Raw genomic sequence first — 17,136 nt, 5'->3', positions numbered from 1 at the left:
TAAATCAGTCCGTGCGCCTCTAGCAAGGCTGGGAACTGCCTTGACAGTGGGGGATCCCCCTAATGACACAGGACACTGGTGTCACCCCTGTTGATTGCCATTACAGACACATACACACAAATACCCAAAACCAGCAAACTGGCTTCATCCTAGCTGCTGGATCCCAGGAAATTTTGACCCAAGTTTCTAAAAATCTGGCCACCAGCCTCAGACTTTGGCAATAGTAGAGAGGGTGCACAGCCCCCCTGGTGCCTACAGACCCGGTGGTTCTGCTCCTAGCCCAGGTGGTCACATCTCTACCAAGACATTGCAAGAGGAGGAAAGGCTCACAAGAAGTGGAATAACTTTTCTTGAGCTTTGGTATGGTTTAGGGGCTGCCTGGGGTTGGGATCAGCTCCATTATCTCCTGGCTGGCAGGTGGAGCAGGGCTGAAAGGAAATAACCTTAAGCAAGCTCCTGTTGGACAGCAGGCTGAGAATAGACCAGCACAGCAATGGGATGGGCATGGCAGGAACTGATGGCATTTTATTCCCAGGGTTGAGCATCCACCCTGCTCTGCACTGCCAGTGGGCAGCTCCCTGTGCTTGGGAAGACATCAGAGCACCCCTCTGCTGCAGGGCCCAAAGCTGCAGGGCCAGAATGCCAGAAAGCAAAAGGCATCAGAGAGAGGAATGTGAGTTGTGCTCAGATAACTCTGGCACGAAAATCCAAATTAAACTGACCTCAGGTTATAGTTTCCTCACAATCCCAATTTCATTTACCCATCTCAGCACGAATCCTCTCTCCAGAACAAGACATCACAATCTATGTCCAGTTCCAGGTAGAGTAATTTCCTAATCTAATTTCCTAACCACATCCAGTCTGAGATCAGCTGCAGGTTTCAAATCACTTCTTAATCCCTGGGCTGTTTACGGTCATTTTATCACTGTGCCACTTCCCAGGCAGTGTTTAGAGAAGCAGATGAGGGACAGGGACCCCAAATATTGTGCACATGGGAATTCAGGCTGGTATTTCCATTGGGCAACCAAACAATTATTTTTCTATGCTGTTAAGAGGTTACAGATACAGTCCTGAGGAAGGCACTTGGGGGGATTCTCAGAGAAGACATTAATTCAGATCATTGCAAATCATTTGTAATGCATATTATCTTGAAATCTCATTCTGTGCAGTAGAAGTATTTCTTGAATAAAAACTTTATGAAGTCAGTATAAATGAGATGTGTCAGGCCAGTTTTCTGATCCTTACCCAGCTCTGATCACCAAAAACTGTACTTCAGTTTTGTAGGGATGAGTTATAGAGCACTGACCTGACCCTGTGGGGATAAATGTGTGGTCCTGACAGAAAAGATTTTGCCGATATTTCAGTTTATTGGTAAGGAGGAAAGCTTATTGCTCTTAACATTGCTTCCAAGAAGTGCTTGGTTCCCAAAGGGTTTTGTCCTCTACCTGAAAAGAAATCAGACTTGGATTGAGGTGGAAAACTCTTTTCTTTGAAACGTGACACATCAGATCTGCCAGATAATCTTTTCTGAACATAACTTGGGAGGTCAGCACCAACATAAAAGCCCAGCTATTGCTTACACTGGGGCCCAGAGCAGGGGCCAGCAGATGCCAAGGGCGCTTCGCCTCGGGCAAGCCCAGGGCTCAGATCTTTGCAGCAGAACCACAGGGCTCTGCTGCGCGGGGGCTTCTGCAGAGGGGATGCCGCGGTCACCTGTGGAGCAGATAAAGTTGTCTTTGCTGATGAACTAACTTAAGAGAGTGTTTGTTGGAGAGTTTCAGAAAACAGAGCCAGGCATTTACAGATGTGAGCAGATGTAAAACAGATGCATACAGCAGGCTGACAGCTACTGGAGCACTGGACTTGGTCTTAAGCAGTGAGCACACACTGGAGTGAGCAAAGGGATAGAAATAAAACCTGTCAGCCACCACTTTGGCAGCTGCCTGGATTTCTTATGCTCTTCTCTCATGTAAATCCTAAAAAAATTATCCTGCTAGGCTGGAATTGGTCTCAGAAACATAAAGTTGCTTCAGTGGAGTAAATTTGATAGGCTTACTTTTCTCAACGTGGTGAAATTGAGGGAGAAAGACAAGGTGAATGATGATTCATTCATTCTCTTATCACAGGGAATGGAGGGCATTATATGTACAGACCACGCAGAAACTCCAAAACAGAGGAAACTATGCACATTTTTCTCACTGCACGTTGTTTTTCTGTGGCACACAACACGGGACACTGCAGACGCCAAAAATAAGTGCTGGTACCAAAAGATATTAGATAAATTAATGGTAAAAAGAAATCAGTAAGGACCTGAGAAATGCAGACCTGGGGAGGCAACCTTCAGCTCAGGAAGTCCCACACAGCAGATTGCTGGGAAGGTGGAGTCACAAAACAATCCCTCTACATCCCCAAAATCCTCTATTCCTCCCTGAACCAAGGACCCGCTCCTGGCAGGCCTTGGAGATGGGATCCCCAGGGAGATGACCCTTTGGTCTGACCTGCTTTGGCTATTTCAGGTTCTCATTACAACAGCTGGCAGCACCAGCCTGCTGTCTCAGCTCTCCCATCCAAGAGCTGTCCCTCCACAGCATCCCCCGTGCCCTGGCTTCTGAGAATGTCCTTAGGAGGGAATTACCCCAGAGCAGGCACATGGAGAAAGCCACTGGGGCAGTCCTGGCAGCTGCAGAGCACTGAGAGAAGAGATGTGTGATGAGGGGAGGCTGCACATTCCCCCAGCCCTGGTGGTGCCACCACAAGAACAGTTCAGACGTGTTCCTACTGCAGCCCCACCACGAGCAGCATCCCCCTGACCACAGCACCCCTTGTCACCACAGCACAGAGAGGTCCCAGCTGCTCCAGGGCACCCACCCAGGCCCTGCACAGGAACTGAAGCCCCAAGAGGACCATGTTCTGACAAGGGGCTGAAGATGGCTTGCTCAGCATCGGGGAGGGTGAAGTTCAGAGCCTGTAAATTTTATTTCTCTGGGAACAAAAAGAAAAGCCACAAAAATAAAACACGATGCACGACTGCCGTGGCACCTCAGTGATAAGCAACCAACCAGGATAAATCAAGATTAGATATACCATATTTGCCTGTATTCCCTTCAGCCCCATATCTCCTTCTAGCTGCCTGGCTAACCCTCTGCAGATCGAGTAACACGTGTGAGCTGGGCTGATGTGGAATGACTGATGGGGACTGTGTTTTTGGCTGTGCTGCTCCACACTCCCTCTCAAGTCATTAATTATGGCTTCTGACATGAGCAGTGCTCTCAAGTTGATATTTGTGAGGTATGTGATGAATTTCCTCTCCTCCTGATAGCTCATTAGGACATGTTTTATTATGAGAAAATTTGCTGAGGAATTAATTATTCAGACAAAAACATTTTTGAGAGCAGTTTTATTTGTTTTTATATTTATTCTGCTTTGGATATATCATTTCTGTGGTCCAAGAAAAATAGCAGCAGCATGTCTAGAAGGTGGCTACCACCTTGCTATCAGTAATACACTGCTTATTTCTGGAAGGAAGCACAGAGTCACAGCAGAAAGATTGCCCAGGGAGAAATATGTCTGTACTCTGGGCAGTCCAAATGGCTGCTTTTGAGCCAGTCCTTCAGCCACTCAAAGGAAACTTCTCCCTGATTTACTTTAGCTCAAACATTTGCCTCAGCCCATTTTACCAAATGGTTTAGCAAATACAGTTTGCCCCAGGCTTTGGAGTCTATTTTATTCAGACTTTGTTCTATTTTATTCCTGCTCTCTGGTCTGTCTTATTATTATATTAATACATTGTTGTTGCTGCTGCTGCTGCTGCTGTTGTTGTTATTATTATTATTATTATTATTATTATTCCAAAAGTCTTGACCTATGGTATTTGTCCTCTGAAACTAATGGAACGGACTCAGGCATGTCACACATATCATCTTATGATTGTTGATGTAAACAACACTTTTAGGGAGATGTTTCTCATGGTAATCACCGTATTTAAGAAAGTCTCTGCCACTAGTTCAGAAGGATTATAGACAAAGTACCAAACTGTCAGCCACCTGTCACATCTGCATTTCTTCACAGCTAATGCCACGTCACAAATCTCTCGAGGCATCTCATCTGGGAACGTGCTGACATTTTGCCTTTTTTTTTTTTTTTTTTTTAATAGATATCTCCCTTCTGCTAGGAAAGCTGTCTGGTCTGTGACGAGGTTATGAGCAGAGACAGTGCCATGCTGACAGACGTTAATGGAGCAGTTATCAGGAAGCAACAGAATATCATTAATGTGTCCAGATAGAACAACCTCTCTATTTTGATAGCCAAGGAAAAACAAACATATTCAAAATAATTCACATTCTGAACTGAACAAGCACAGGTTATGGCTAAGATATAAATTTAAAAATAACATAAAATAATAATCATAATAATAATAATAAGGTACTTGAGATTTTGAGAGCATCATTACCAAAAATCCCTGAGTGACTTGTGTATGTCAGACTCCACAGCACCTTACAGCCTGTAGGAGCTGTAACAGCTGTAGGAACGTGGTCCCAAAAGGGCACATGGGTTTGTCAGCTGCCTCTGCTGTCCTCTATTGAGGATTATAGGATAATGACCAGGGCAAGAAAAACTCTAGCAAGGTTCTGATCCCACGTTCTGCACAGGTGAAGAGCGCCTAGGAAAAAATGAGCTTCAGGAGTGAATGGGTATTTTCTGGCACCAAGGAGAGGTTAGAAAAACATGGGAGAGTTGAAGACTGCTTAAAAGAACAAAAGGAATGAAAGGGAGGAAAAAAAGATGACAGAAGAGAGATCACCAAATTAGGAACCCACAGTGTCCAAGCAATCAAAACCCAGCCTGAGGGTAAATATAACTCTGCCCCACTTCAAATTAAATGGGTCATTATGTATGACATCAGTATCTTACATCTGCAGCTTAACCTGTGTCTGCCAAGGGCTGCAATATCACCATATCCACAAGCCAAGCACTGAGGTCTCGTGTGTCTGAACAGCCCTGGGTCTGCTTGAAACTCTTCAGAGCTTGTGCCTTCCGTACCTGCCGACATTCACACCCAAAAGCTCCTCGTGTGCTGCACCTGAGTTTGTTAGTGTTCTGCTCTGTCTGAGCAGATCTTTTCTACCTGTGCAATCACTGGAAGGCATAACTTCCCTTGGTAAAAGGGCTGTGCTGTGCTTCTTTCTGATGTCCCTGAGGCATGAGCAGCACCGAGCGCAGCTGCAGGCAGGGCTGGGTTGCGCTGCACCCTCCCACAGCCAGGTGGATGTTTCCAAATAGGGAAAAGGGGGTTCAGTTTCACACCTGACTTTTAAGGAAAAGCAGCAGAACTTTCTGTTCTTCCCTCACGGCAATTGGCCCAGTTCCAGGACAAAGGCACCTGTTGGGCTCTGTAGCTGTTCTTCTCAAATGTAGCTAGTTTCTATGGGGCAGCAAGCCAAAAACCCTCCTAAAACGTTGAGTATTTAAGAAGTAGCACAGAGGTGCTCAGTGCTTTTTGGGGTGTCCTAGCCAGGTGTGAGGGTTTCCCTGTGCTTGAGCACGGCTTCTATTTTGTGTCTGCATCGTTTGTTATTTTCTATTAGAACCTTTGCTTTACAAAACACACCTGAAGACCTATCTCACAAATATTATTCTAAGCCATTCTGAGAAGTGCTGGACACCCTCAGAGTGAATTGAACCCTCGCAGAGCTAAAAACATCTGACTTGATGAGAATTTCAGTAAGGCTGTGCCTCACCAGCCACACGGCAACAAAATCCCTTGGGCTGACCCTCATCCCCTCTCACACCCTCCCCAGATAAGAGTGTTTAACCAGGGTAACTCTCAGGACATGCAGAGGTCTGGGAGGAATTTTAAGGAAGACCTCCAAGCTGTTTTATCCGGAGCTGTGATGGAAACTTTGCAGAAGGGAGGGTGGCCACAGAGTCTGGGGTAGAGGATGCCCAGCGCTTACAGCACTGCTACTCCGACTGTAAACTGTTGAAAATAATGTTCAGGTTTTTGGTTTTTTCCCTGAAGATTACTGAAACAATTCCCAGCCCTAATATGACTTGGAGAATGAACTTCAGCCTTTGTTGATTTGGTTTGTTTTGTAAACCCATTTTTGTGCGCAGCAACTAATTTGTATCCTAAGATTGAGTCGTGTTCTTGGGAAATTTTCAAGGTCAATAATTAAGGATCCATCACAAAGACAGCAGAAAAGAAGAAAAAAACCCACCTCTCTAAATCACATCATGTTTTAAATGACCTATTGGGATTAAAAATTGTTTAGGGTTCAGGGGAAGACATATCACAGAGTATCTCTGCTTTTCATTCTAATAGAACACAGTTGGAATCACATTTTAGTGGTGGGGGAAAAGACATGTCAAACCCTTATCCAAACAACTACAAATCAGTGCTACAAATCAGCATTCCTCAGTTAGTTCCACCACTGCTGCACAACTTTTTACCAAAGGAGATTATGACCCCCTTGGCTTCACCAGTTCCTGTTGCACTCGCAGAGGCACACACCAAGAGCAGCTGATGGGGAACATGCCAATTAATAACATGGAGTTGCTTTATATGTGACATATTGTACCATGCACTGATTTTTAATCTGCTCACATGAGCATTTGTCATGCAGGGTGAAAGTCTGCTGTGAGAAATAGCCTCTTCATTTTCCCTGACAACTATTAACACAGAGCCAGTCTTCAGTGCTCGTGCCGCAGGCAACAGCTCCTACCAAAAATAAATGCAAAGACTGAGGGGAGAGACGTTTTGCAAAATTAAACTCTGTCTCAAAAGTTAATAAATCAGGATAGAAGCACATCCTTAATTCCTGGAGACAAGAGGAACTTCATGGTGACTGTTTACTTCTGATGAGGCAGCAAGCTAAAAACCCAAAACCTTAAGATGTGGCTTTGCTACTGGTTGTGGATGGGAAAATGCAGCTGTAATGGGGGAAACTAGATTTAAACTGATTCTGAAGTCATAGCTAAAAGGTAGAATACAAGGATCTTGTGTCTTCTTTATCACACAGTCATGTCACAGCCCACACTCAGCATCCTAAAGACTGTCAACTTCAGCCCCACCATCAAAGTGCACATTGGGCAGGTAGCTGTGAAAGCTGAGAGCCAGCCCCAGTATAACACAAGACAGAAAGATTTAGTGGGAAATCAGGTGAGTATGGCCCTCAAACAGCTCTGTCTTGTATTGTGGCTTCACTCTGCTCATATGTGAGATAGAGACAAATGTTCCTCAGCTCAGCTTCTGAGCTGCAGGTGCTGGCACAAAGCTAAAAGCAGCCAGCAGGAGGTCTGACCTGGTACATCATCTCTCAAGGCTACCGAGAGGGAAGGGAAAATATTTTTAATTTTTTTTTAAAAAGACCCCCACATCATCATATTCCTGGTTTGGTACAGTGTGCAACTCATCAGATAAAACCACATCATTCAGGTGGTTTTGCAGAGATAAATTTCCATATTTCAGCCCAAGCCCGAAGTACCTGCCAGCTGCCTACACAGGCTGGCCACAGCTTTTCGTGCTCGTGGATGCTGCGCATGGAGCAGTTGCTGTCTCTGGATTTAGTTATTCATATTTAGTTATTTAGAAAAATAGATAAATCTATTTGTTTTGCAAACAATAAACCAAATAATGGGATTTCTGAAGGTCAGAGGACTCCTAAATTTCTCGTGTCATTAGTGCTTTCTTATCATTAGCCTCCCTTGTAACGTTACAAGACATTCGCAAAATGTGGTCCCACTGAGGCTATAGAAACATTAAAGATTCAGGTATTTTTTCTCCCTTTCATTAGGGTATTTTTTGTCTGTAATGTACAAAATGATGTGGTGGACTTTTAGTTTAAAGGTCTGTAAACGGAGGAAAAGACCCACTCCTTTGGTAAATCCCGGCCACACCAGATGTTGCTGCATGGCTGAAACACAGCTGTATTAGGGGTCAATATTGCCAAAGGCCTCAGAGGGTCTGTATTATGCTAGGGAAAATAAAATAAGAAGAATAAGAGGAAGAAAAAGAAGGAAAAAAAAAAAAAAAAAAGAAAAAGAAAAAGAAGGGGAAAAAAAGGGTTAAATAAAAATAGAGTAAACCAATGAGGAGTAACTCAGAGATTCACGTGAGATTTCAAAATTAACTACTTTGTAGGTTCAAACAGAGGTCCCACCTTATGTGAGGAGCACAAGCAATTTACACTGATCAAAGCAGAGCTTTGAATACCTAACATAGGAGATGGAATATAAATATGTGATTTGTGAAGTAAAAAGACAACACCAACAACAATGAGACATCAAAATAGATCTGAATGTCACACTCCTGGGCGCAACCATAATGATACCTTCTCTTGTGACAGAGATGAAAGGGCAAAGAATACAAGATCATTATTGCAACAATTACTTTAATAAGCACGTAAAACTGGGATTTAGTGGGGGCTTTGCTGTTTGTTGTCATATTTGGCATTCATTTTCCTTGTGATTGTTCAAAGACTGATAAATAATGCCTTTTATTAAAATGCACAGTATGAGGAAGGTTTTCAGAGGTGCCCTGTGATGTTTGGATGTTTCCCTTGCACTGCCTACAAGCAGTAACAGGCAGAATTTTGTGCATTTGACTGCCTAGTTTGCCATAACCAGGGCAAATTTAGCAAATATTTCCATTTGAGGGTCTCCTGCTAGGACCTGCTATCCAGGACATGTTACATGGCTTGCAGAGCAGGGGCAGACTGTGTCCATCCTGCTTGGCAGGGAGATTCGTGAGCATCTGCATCCTCTGCTGCTGTGTCCTTATGCTTACCCTTCCAGAATGGGCAACTGAACAACCTCCCAAAATAACACCTTCCAGGAAACTCAGACTGAGAATGGAAAAATGCAACGCTCCAAATATCAATAACCTTGGCCCAAAAGATTTCTCTCCTTCGAAAGCTACCGAGCACAGTACAACCCAACTTGAGTGGGAACTCCCATCCCTACCTCTCCCCAAATGTGCATGTCGTAGGAGAAGCGACAAAATAGTGAAGGAAACAAAACAAACAGAGCAACTGTTAGTGACAGAGCTGTAGGAGGTCTAAATAAATCACTTAACATCAATTTCTCCTGCTGCAAAGGCCAGAAATGTCCACTGACAACAGCTGGCTGAACTCACTGAGCTGCTCTTTTCCTGTCCAACCCCCAAGTAAATTTTTGTTGTTTATAAAAATTCTCTGTACTTGCTGTAAGTATGAAATTCGTCTCTTAATCAGGAAGTTTCTTAATTCTGGAGAAAATGCTACATAAATGTGAAATATTTTTATTAACATTGAATGGATAATTGAGTGTGATATTGACACTAGGAAATGGACTGTATTATTTCCATACTGCAATATGCAAACAAAATAATTGTTATTGCAGATTAGGAGACTGATTTTACTAATGCTTTTTAATAATGCTTATTATGTTTCTCTGACAAAAATACCCATTAAAATACCACTTAAAGAGCATGAAGACTGCAGACATCTGAAATTAATTGTTTGGGGGTTTTTTTTAGAAAGCAAATTTTAAAAATCCAAATCTGCATTTTTCTGTTTTTACAAATAGCCCACCGAATCAATATTTCAGGAGAGTGAATCAATATTTCAGAAGACTGTGATGTTAAAAAAAAAAAAAAAAGGTCTATTAAAATCTTTTTATTAGCGTGTCAATTGCAGTGCACAAAATTTGCACATATGGGTAAAGAAATTGTTTCCTGAAAATGTGCAAATTGCTACTTCACTGAATGTAAATGAAGTGCTAATTGCTCTTTGCAAACAATATTTATGCAAATTACGCCCTACTATTTCATTGCAGAGTGGAGTTTACATTTACATTTGATGCATTTTTTTCTCCATCCATTTGACATTCCCTGGACAACAAGACTTGGGATATTACTCACTTTTTATTTCAAGGCATTTTATGGAGACATGAATGGGTGAAGAATGGGAAAGGACCTGCAGGCAATAATATATCATGACCGAGAGGTGCAGAAAATCTAAATCTGCTCTGTTATTCTGGTACATCCTTCACTAAGCAAAGTATTTGCAATAAATGATTTATATCAAATTTGCCTTTTATTCCACTTGCCTTTTGACCTATGATACATTTGGAAATTCTCTACAAAAGTAATTTAAATAAAAATGTCTGTTCTCTAAAACAAGAAATAAAGTAGCTGATGCCACCAGATCAAACATTGAATTCAAGGAGATGTGTTTGAACATGAGGGGGTTTATTGATGTTAACTTGGTTTTAATAGCCTCCTTCTTTCTTTTTTTTTTCCCTACCAATATATCTCATTAATTTGGAGAAGACAACATACCTTGTTTATAATTTCCCAGTCATAAGCAAGAAGAGCCTTGAATCAGTTGAAGAACATCTGTTTTCTAATATTCATGAACATCAACTGAAAATTTTCACTTCGAAACCTTTAAAATACTCTATACCCTTATAAATATTTTATTTTCCTGAGGTGAAATTCTCCTACATTTGATATTATTAGTTTTCTCACCACATTCACAGAGTCATAGAACAGTTTAGGTTGGGAAAGATCTCTAAATTCATGAAGTCCAATCATTAACCCAGAACTGCCAAACCTCGCCTTGGGTTCAGATTAGCCTTTCATAGTTAATTTCCTAAAATTTGTCCCCTGCTCCAAAGTCCTCCAATGATCTTAACAATATTTAAGCCTTTAACCATTCTGCTTCCTCACACACACACAGTCACTTCTTCCTCTCAGGAGAGATGGGAAACGGGAGACTTCTCCCTTTTTCAGAAAAAATGATAAGTTACATGAATTTCCCTTGAATACTGTGTGTCTACTGCCAGTTTTCAGACACACATAAAACCTCTTCCCCCAGCCTTAGAGATTGCTTCTCTGTCTCCAGAGCTATGCAGCCCTCAGGTGCATTCCATGGAAATTCTCAAACATCCCTCAAATTTAGCCCTAGTTCAGCAACTGGAATTTCTTGAAAAATGTGCCAGTTTAAGACTTGGGCACATAACTAAATTCCTCTGGCTCAGTGTGTTGCCTCACCAAGCTAAGCTGCAGCAGCCACATCTTTCCAAACATTTGAAATGTTTTAATTTAAATTTCCTTGAGAATGCTTTAAGCTAATGTGTTTTGTATCAAACACATCTCCCTCTTTTTTCCCGATGTCCTCATTTCCGTCGCTGAATGCAAACTCCTGCACCTGGGACCCCAGGTAGATGCTCACCACTTAAAGCACTGGCTTGACTTCAATTTTCCCCTGACAGCAACATTCTGCCTTCAGTGAGTCAGCCTCTGTTTATGATCACATTTTTAATTACTCCAGGGAACATATGTTAGTACCCATTCATCTTCAGATTGAGGGACGTTGTAAGAGTCGGGAGCCATATGGCTCCCGTCTACAGAGAAGGAAAAGGTGTGTCAAATTCCTCACTCCATTAGCTCCCAACAAGATTAAATTTACATCCAAGGCTGGGCACAGCTTTGATGCCAGCAAGATGAGGGCTGGAACCTGCAGCCAGCTCAGCATGGGCATCCCTGTGAGCTGCAAGGCTCTCCAAGCATGGATCAGATCCAAGGGGCACTGCAAGCCCTCTCTGCCACCTCCAGGGCAGAAAGCACAGCCTGGATGTCCACTGGACCCGTTTCAGTAAGTTATTAAATTTGAGCATGTCATGTCTCAAATGCTCATGAGCTGCCTGAGCAGGCTGTGTAATGGGGTGCCTTAGCCTGTTTTCTGTGGGGATGTCTTTTTGGGGACAGGAAAGCGGTGGGAGGAGAGAGAATGAGTTGCAGCCTGAGGGACTGTCACTGGAGTCAGTATTCCTCAGGTTTAAAGCCATGGATTAGAGGGTTCAGAGTTTGTTTTTTTTCTACTCCCTGGGATTAAAGGACAATTGTTGGGAACAGAAACTTTGGCACTAGTCAGTGGAGGTGCTCTGAAATGCAAAATTTGTCCCTGAAGACAAAATCATCACCATCTCAGCAGGTGAACAACACTGATATAATATTACATCTAATAACAGTAAGGTAATGTCACATGTAATCACATCCCCATCCCTATCATCCTGAAATTGTCTTGCACTTGGTTTTCTTTTGCTGCTGAGGAAGACACAATGCAAGGAGCAATCTGGGTCCAGCCCTTTCTCAGGCATCCAGGACAGAGGGGCTGACAGGATTCCAATCGAGAGCTGATCTCTGGCAAAAAAAGAGGTTGTGGAGGTGCTTTGATCTTCAGGTTTTTATTACTGATGAGGATATGTGAGAAGACAAGGATGTAGTTTGCTCTCAGAATTGAGACTGAATTTCTAGTGTTGGCACTTAGAGAGGAATAAACCCAAACAAATCCTTGGGAACAGAGAGCATCTCATCTGGCAATCAGAGGAATACAAAGGCAGAATGCTATTTTTAAATCAGATTTTCCGAGAACAACAGCTGCTTAAAATACATGTATAAATAGCAATCCCTAAAGCCTAGCAATGGTTGTCTCCTCCTGAACCAACAACTTCCAAACAGTTTGTAGAAGGCATCAGATTCCTTGATACCTCTCACTCTGACGCAAAAAGAATCTCACACACACATTCACAGGCAAAGCAGCTATTTGGGATTTGTGCATCACCGCTGAGAGCAAACTCTGACCTAGGCACAAGGGAAATACACGTCTCAAACACGTGAATAATTTATTATCCCATGACAAGGCCTTCACTCTGGTCACCCTGGAGCACGGGGGATGCTGCCAGCTCCCCTCCCAGAGCTGGCTGCCAGTGTCCCAGCACATGCCAGCTCTCAGCATCCTCACCCCTCTGCTGCCAGGATGGAGGCAGGAAAGTTTTAAGAGATGGCAAGCATAAAACAGGTCCACCTCGGTGGATATTTGATGACACTTTGCAATTAGGATGCTCTAATTCAGCCTCTTTGCTCTCTGAGTGCTACATGGGTAAGGATGCTCTCCCTGCCTGAATTGCCATCTGCTCCCCTCAGTGCACCAGGAAAGCAGCTTGAAAACAAAGCAGCTTCATCTTCTTTCTTGTTCTGCTAAAGTGATTCAGGATTTGGGGTTGTCGATACTTATTTTTGAAAGAAATCAAGAGAAGGACTTAAGAGGCAAAGTTCCAGGGATCCAGGCAATGTTCCAGGGATCCAGGCACTGTGAGGGAGGTGCTGGAAGCCCAGCCAGCAGTGGAATTACCTGCTCCATGGGAGGGTCCATGCTGCCTCCAAGGAGGGAGGAATGGGATGCCTGAAAGCTGAGAGCATGGAGTGAGAAGCTGTTTGAATGAATGAAAACGCCCTGCACTTCATTGCTCTTGTGCTAATTCCTGACCACTGGGAGAAGAATGACCTGGCAAGGTAAACACCTGCTGCCTCCCTGATGGTATTTTTCTAAATGGACAGTCTGACTACTGCAGAGGCTGTTTCCATTGCATTTCTTTCCTCTGCCATGCTGCAAGTTTACCGCTTTGTTTGACTTTGCAACAGAATTTAACAAAAATGCGATGCTGGTAGTCCTGCTTTGCTTATGTAACTCAGGGTCTTCAATCTAGTTTTAACTTCTCCTATGTAGTTTATAATTTCGAGGCCAAGCCTGTCAGAACCCAGCACACACGCACACACACACGCACACACAGAAAAAAAAAAAAAAAAATCCAAGATTTTTTGTAATTAATATGATTTATTCAAATGACACGTTAGACCGCAGGGCTTTATTGCTTTATTTATTCCAGTAAAGTCTGCCTCTCTTCTCCATCACATTGGACTGCAGGGCTTTATTTATTCCAGTAAAATCTGCCTCTCTTCTCCATTTCCATTTCTAAACTGTTTAGAAACTAAGATGTTTTAAAACAAATATATAACCTACTCATCACTGCTGGCAAACATCCACCAAAATCCAAATTTACTCTTGGAACAAACATACAAACAACCCATTCCCAAAGGATGGTGTAGCTTTAATTAGCCCAATTTTTTAGTATTTTACAGGACATCATTTTCCAAAAGCCACTGTCTGTCTTGTAACCTTTAAATTTCCAGGCAATGATCATAGGCTAGAAGCCATTTGCTGAAGCTCAGACACTGATTTTTTTTTTCCCCAGTGTATCGAGGCAGGGTCCCATAGAGCTCCTTTAGGGCACAGTTTGTTCTTCTCCTCCAAGCACATCAGGAGAGATTCACTATGACTGGAAAAGGCCACAAACCTCAGTAAAATATCTTTTCCCAGGGTATTTCCTTGGTCATCAAAACAAGTCCACCACAAAACTGCCTCCCAGTATCCCAAACGTTGTCTTCTCAACAAAGCTATTCAGAGGTCACTTTTTCTCTTCCGTAGAGGGGAAGAAAGTGGAAAGAGAGAAAAATACATAAGCTACAAGGACTGTCAGTGGCTGAGGGACAACTTGTTGAGATGTACAATAGAAAATTTGCCTCATAAAATCATATTTGCCATAGAGAGAAACTATAAAACCGTACTAGACTTCCCTTAGTGCCCTGCCTTGCTGAGTTTTTATTTCCCCCATAACAGTACACGGCTGCATTTCAGCCCCACATATAGAACATTTAAAACTATTTAAGTGATTTCTGTCAGCTGAGGTTTGTGTTTTATAAGTTTTTTAATCTCCACAGTCAATTGCTTGTGGAAGAGTCCACATACTCAAACCACAAGGATGTGTTAAATTAAAAATATTCCAAATTGACACATATGGGCGTTTTGTTTGTTTTATATAAGGTAATCCAGGCAGGTTCCAGTCTATTTAATTGTTTTTCTACTCACTTTTTCTTTGTATAAATCTTCCTTACTCTATAGGATGCAGGGCACAAATATAAAACCTTCCATGCGAAGTAAGACAGCCTGGAAGGTTGTTTCCACCCCAGATACCCCAGCAGCGTGGCAGCAGGGAGACAGAGGAGGGGAGGAGATGTGAACAGGAGGATGGCATTTCCAGGATCCCTCCCTCCTTCCCCATTTTCAGTGAAAACTTCAGGGGCTTTGTTTACCCACTGTTTCAGAATAGAAATGTCGTGAATGAAAGCACGTACGTTTTTCCAACCTGCTCCAATAAGCAGCTAGGAGGTAACTGCCTCTGCTAGTCGGGGACTGAGTTCCCAAAGCATCTTCCTGTACCCCTGGCAAAGAAACAATTTTGCTGTCATCGTTCCTGCAGCAGAACTCACAAGAAAAATACCAAGCTTCCTCGGTGTGAGCTGGATTTTGTACTTTTTATGATGCTGTCTTCATTTCAAATAAAAAACATTTTAGCTGAATACACAGAGCTGTTCTTTGTGTCCAAAAAACATAATGCTACAGCATTTTCTTTGACTCTAAATGTTCACCTATAAATACCTTTACCAGGCACTCAGCACATGCTATTGTTCCTCCCACAGCAGCAGAAACTGCCTCAGATTTGAACCTTGGAAGCCAGGGAAATGTGAAGTGGATACAGAAAAGAAAGGAGCATATTTCTCTCCAGCTGACAACTCAAGGTTATTTCTGAAGTAAATAAAGCGTTGCTAAAGAGGTTTCTTTCTCTTTTCTGATAATAAAGTTGCAGCATGCTGAATTTGACTGTTTCTCATTACAGCAGAGCTGAACAGGTCAGAGGGTGGGCAGGTTCAATTTGTTGTTTGGGTGTGCAAGTGCCAAAGAGCTGCTTTCTGCTGGGCTGAGGGAGTTCAACCTTCCACCTGCACAGGTTTGGCAGGAGGCAGGTGAGTCCTCCAAGCTTCCCTTCACACAAAGCATCTCCTCCTTTCCATGGGTTATCAAAGTTGGGAAAAAAGGATGGAAGATCAACATTTCAAAGCTCTAAGAGCCTTTACAGCTTTAAAAAATGAAGGGAAGAGCTCAGAGTCAGTGTTATCTCTGCTGCAACAGGACAGCTGTGACAGACTCTTCAAGCACAGCTGAGAGCAGCTGAAAACCCCAGGTCTTGTTTTGAGCAGCTGGGCAGCATCTGACTGACTGACATACATCATTTACTGATGTCCAGAGCCACAGAACAATTTTTCTTTTGCACCTTACAGATTTTTCCTGTAAAAGGAGGAATATAAAACCCTTCAGGTTGTGGTGTCATATCACCCCCTTCACAGTAAAGAGTGCCAGGAAGGAACTTAAGGTGAATATTTATCTCTGAGATCAGTCAGTAGAGGCACAGAGTGACAAGAGAGCATTGCCCATGCAGAAAAGTCTCTTGTGAAGGAGTTTGTATTACCATTTTTCTCCTTTTCTGCAGATTTTTTTATTTACTAATGAAAAATAAAATTAGAATTAAACTGATTAAGTGATTTTTCCATCTAGGTCTGAGTCCCAGCCCTCCAAGTGGGCAATCAATAGTTGAAAAGCACACATGGGATGCTTCAATGGTTCAACTGCAGCGTCCACCCCATGACTTCTTTCCTCCCATTCTCCTGCTGCCTGAGCTGCCCTGGTCCACGAAGGATCTCTTGCTGATCTCACACACCCAGCAGAAAATTAAGCTGGTTAATTTATAGATATATACCAATATTTGGAGGTTCCTAGATGAGTGGATCGAGCAGGTTCTGGGTCTGCCAGCAGCAGCAGCAACAGCAGCAAGTCAGTTCAGCCCTGTTGGTAATCTGTACAGAAAAGTTTCTCTGTTAGGTTGGCTAACAGAGACAGGAGTGGAAGGTGACAAAAGCAGGACCACAAGGACTTAAACCACTGGCTAAAAGTGGATTCTCCCCTCTTGGCAGGCAGCTCCCTCTTCCACCACACATCAACAGCCTGGCCCTGTGATGGGACCCACTCAGCAAAGCCTGGAGCCAACCCCAGCCTGGAAGGGGGCTGGAGCCCTGCAGTGGGACACCTGCACCACATTTCCGCACCAGGGGAAAAGGCAGAATTGCCCTCTTCTGGGAAAGCAATGAGATTTTCTGTGCAATGCAGGGCTGATGTCTCATCTGAGGGAAGAGGGTCAGAGAGCTGGGCAGCCATGAGGCCACCACAGCCCTGCATTGTTGGTGCTGCTGCAGCCCTGCCCAGAGTCACCAGGACAGGCTTCTGACATCTGGGCTTCCCTCCCTGCCAGTCCCAGCCCTAGCTCCAGCACGGGAGGGGGTGAAGGACTTTGCTGTTAGTAAAAGGTCAAATCAGGAATGGCTATTAAATTTACAGATAACAGTGAAATGGAGAAAGGCAG

Source organism: Hirundo rustica, chromosome 6, assembly GCF_015227805.2.
Source record: "Hirundo rustica isolate bHirRus1 chromosome 6, bHirRus1.pri.v3, whole genome shotgun sequence".
Lineage (NCBI taxonomy): Eukaryota > Metazoa > Chordata > Aves > Passeriformes > Hirundinidae > Hirundo > Hirundo rustica.
Note: the sequence above shows the minus strand (reverse complement) of the source record.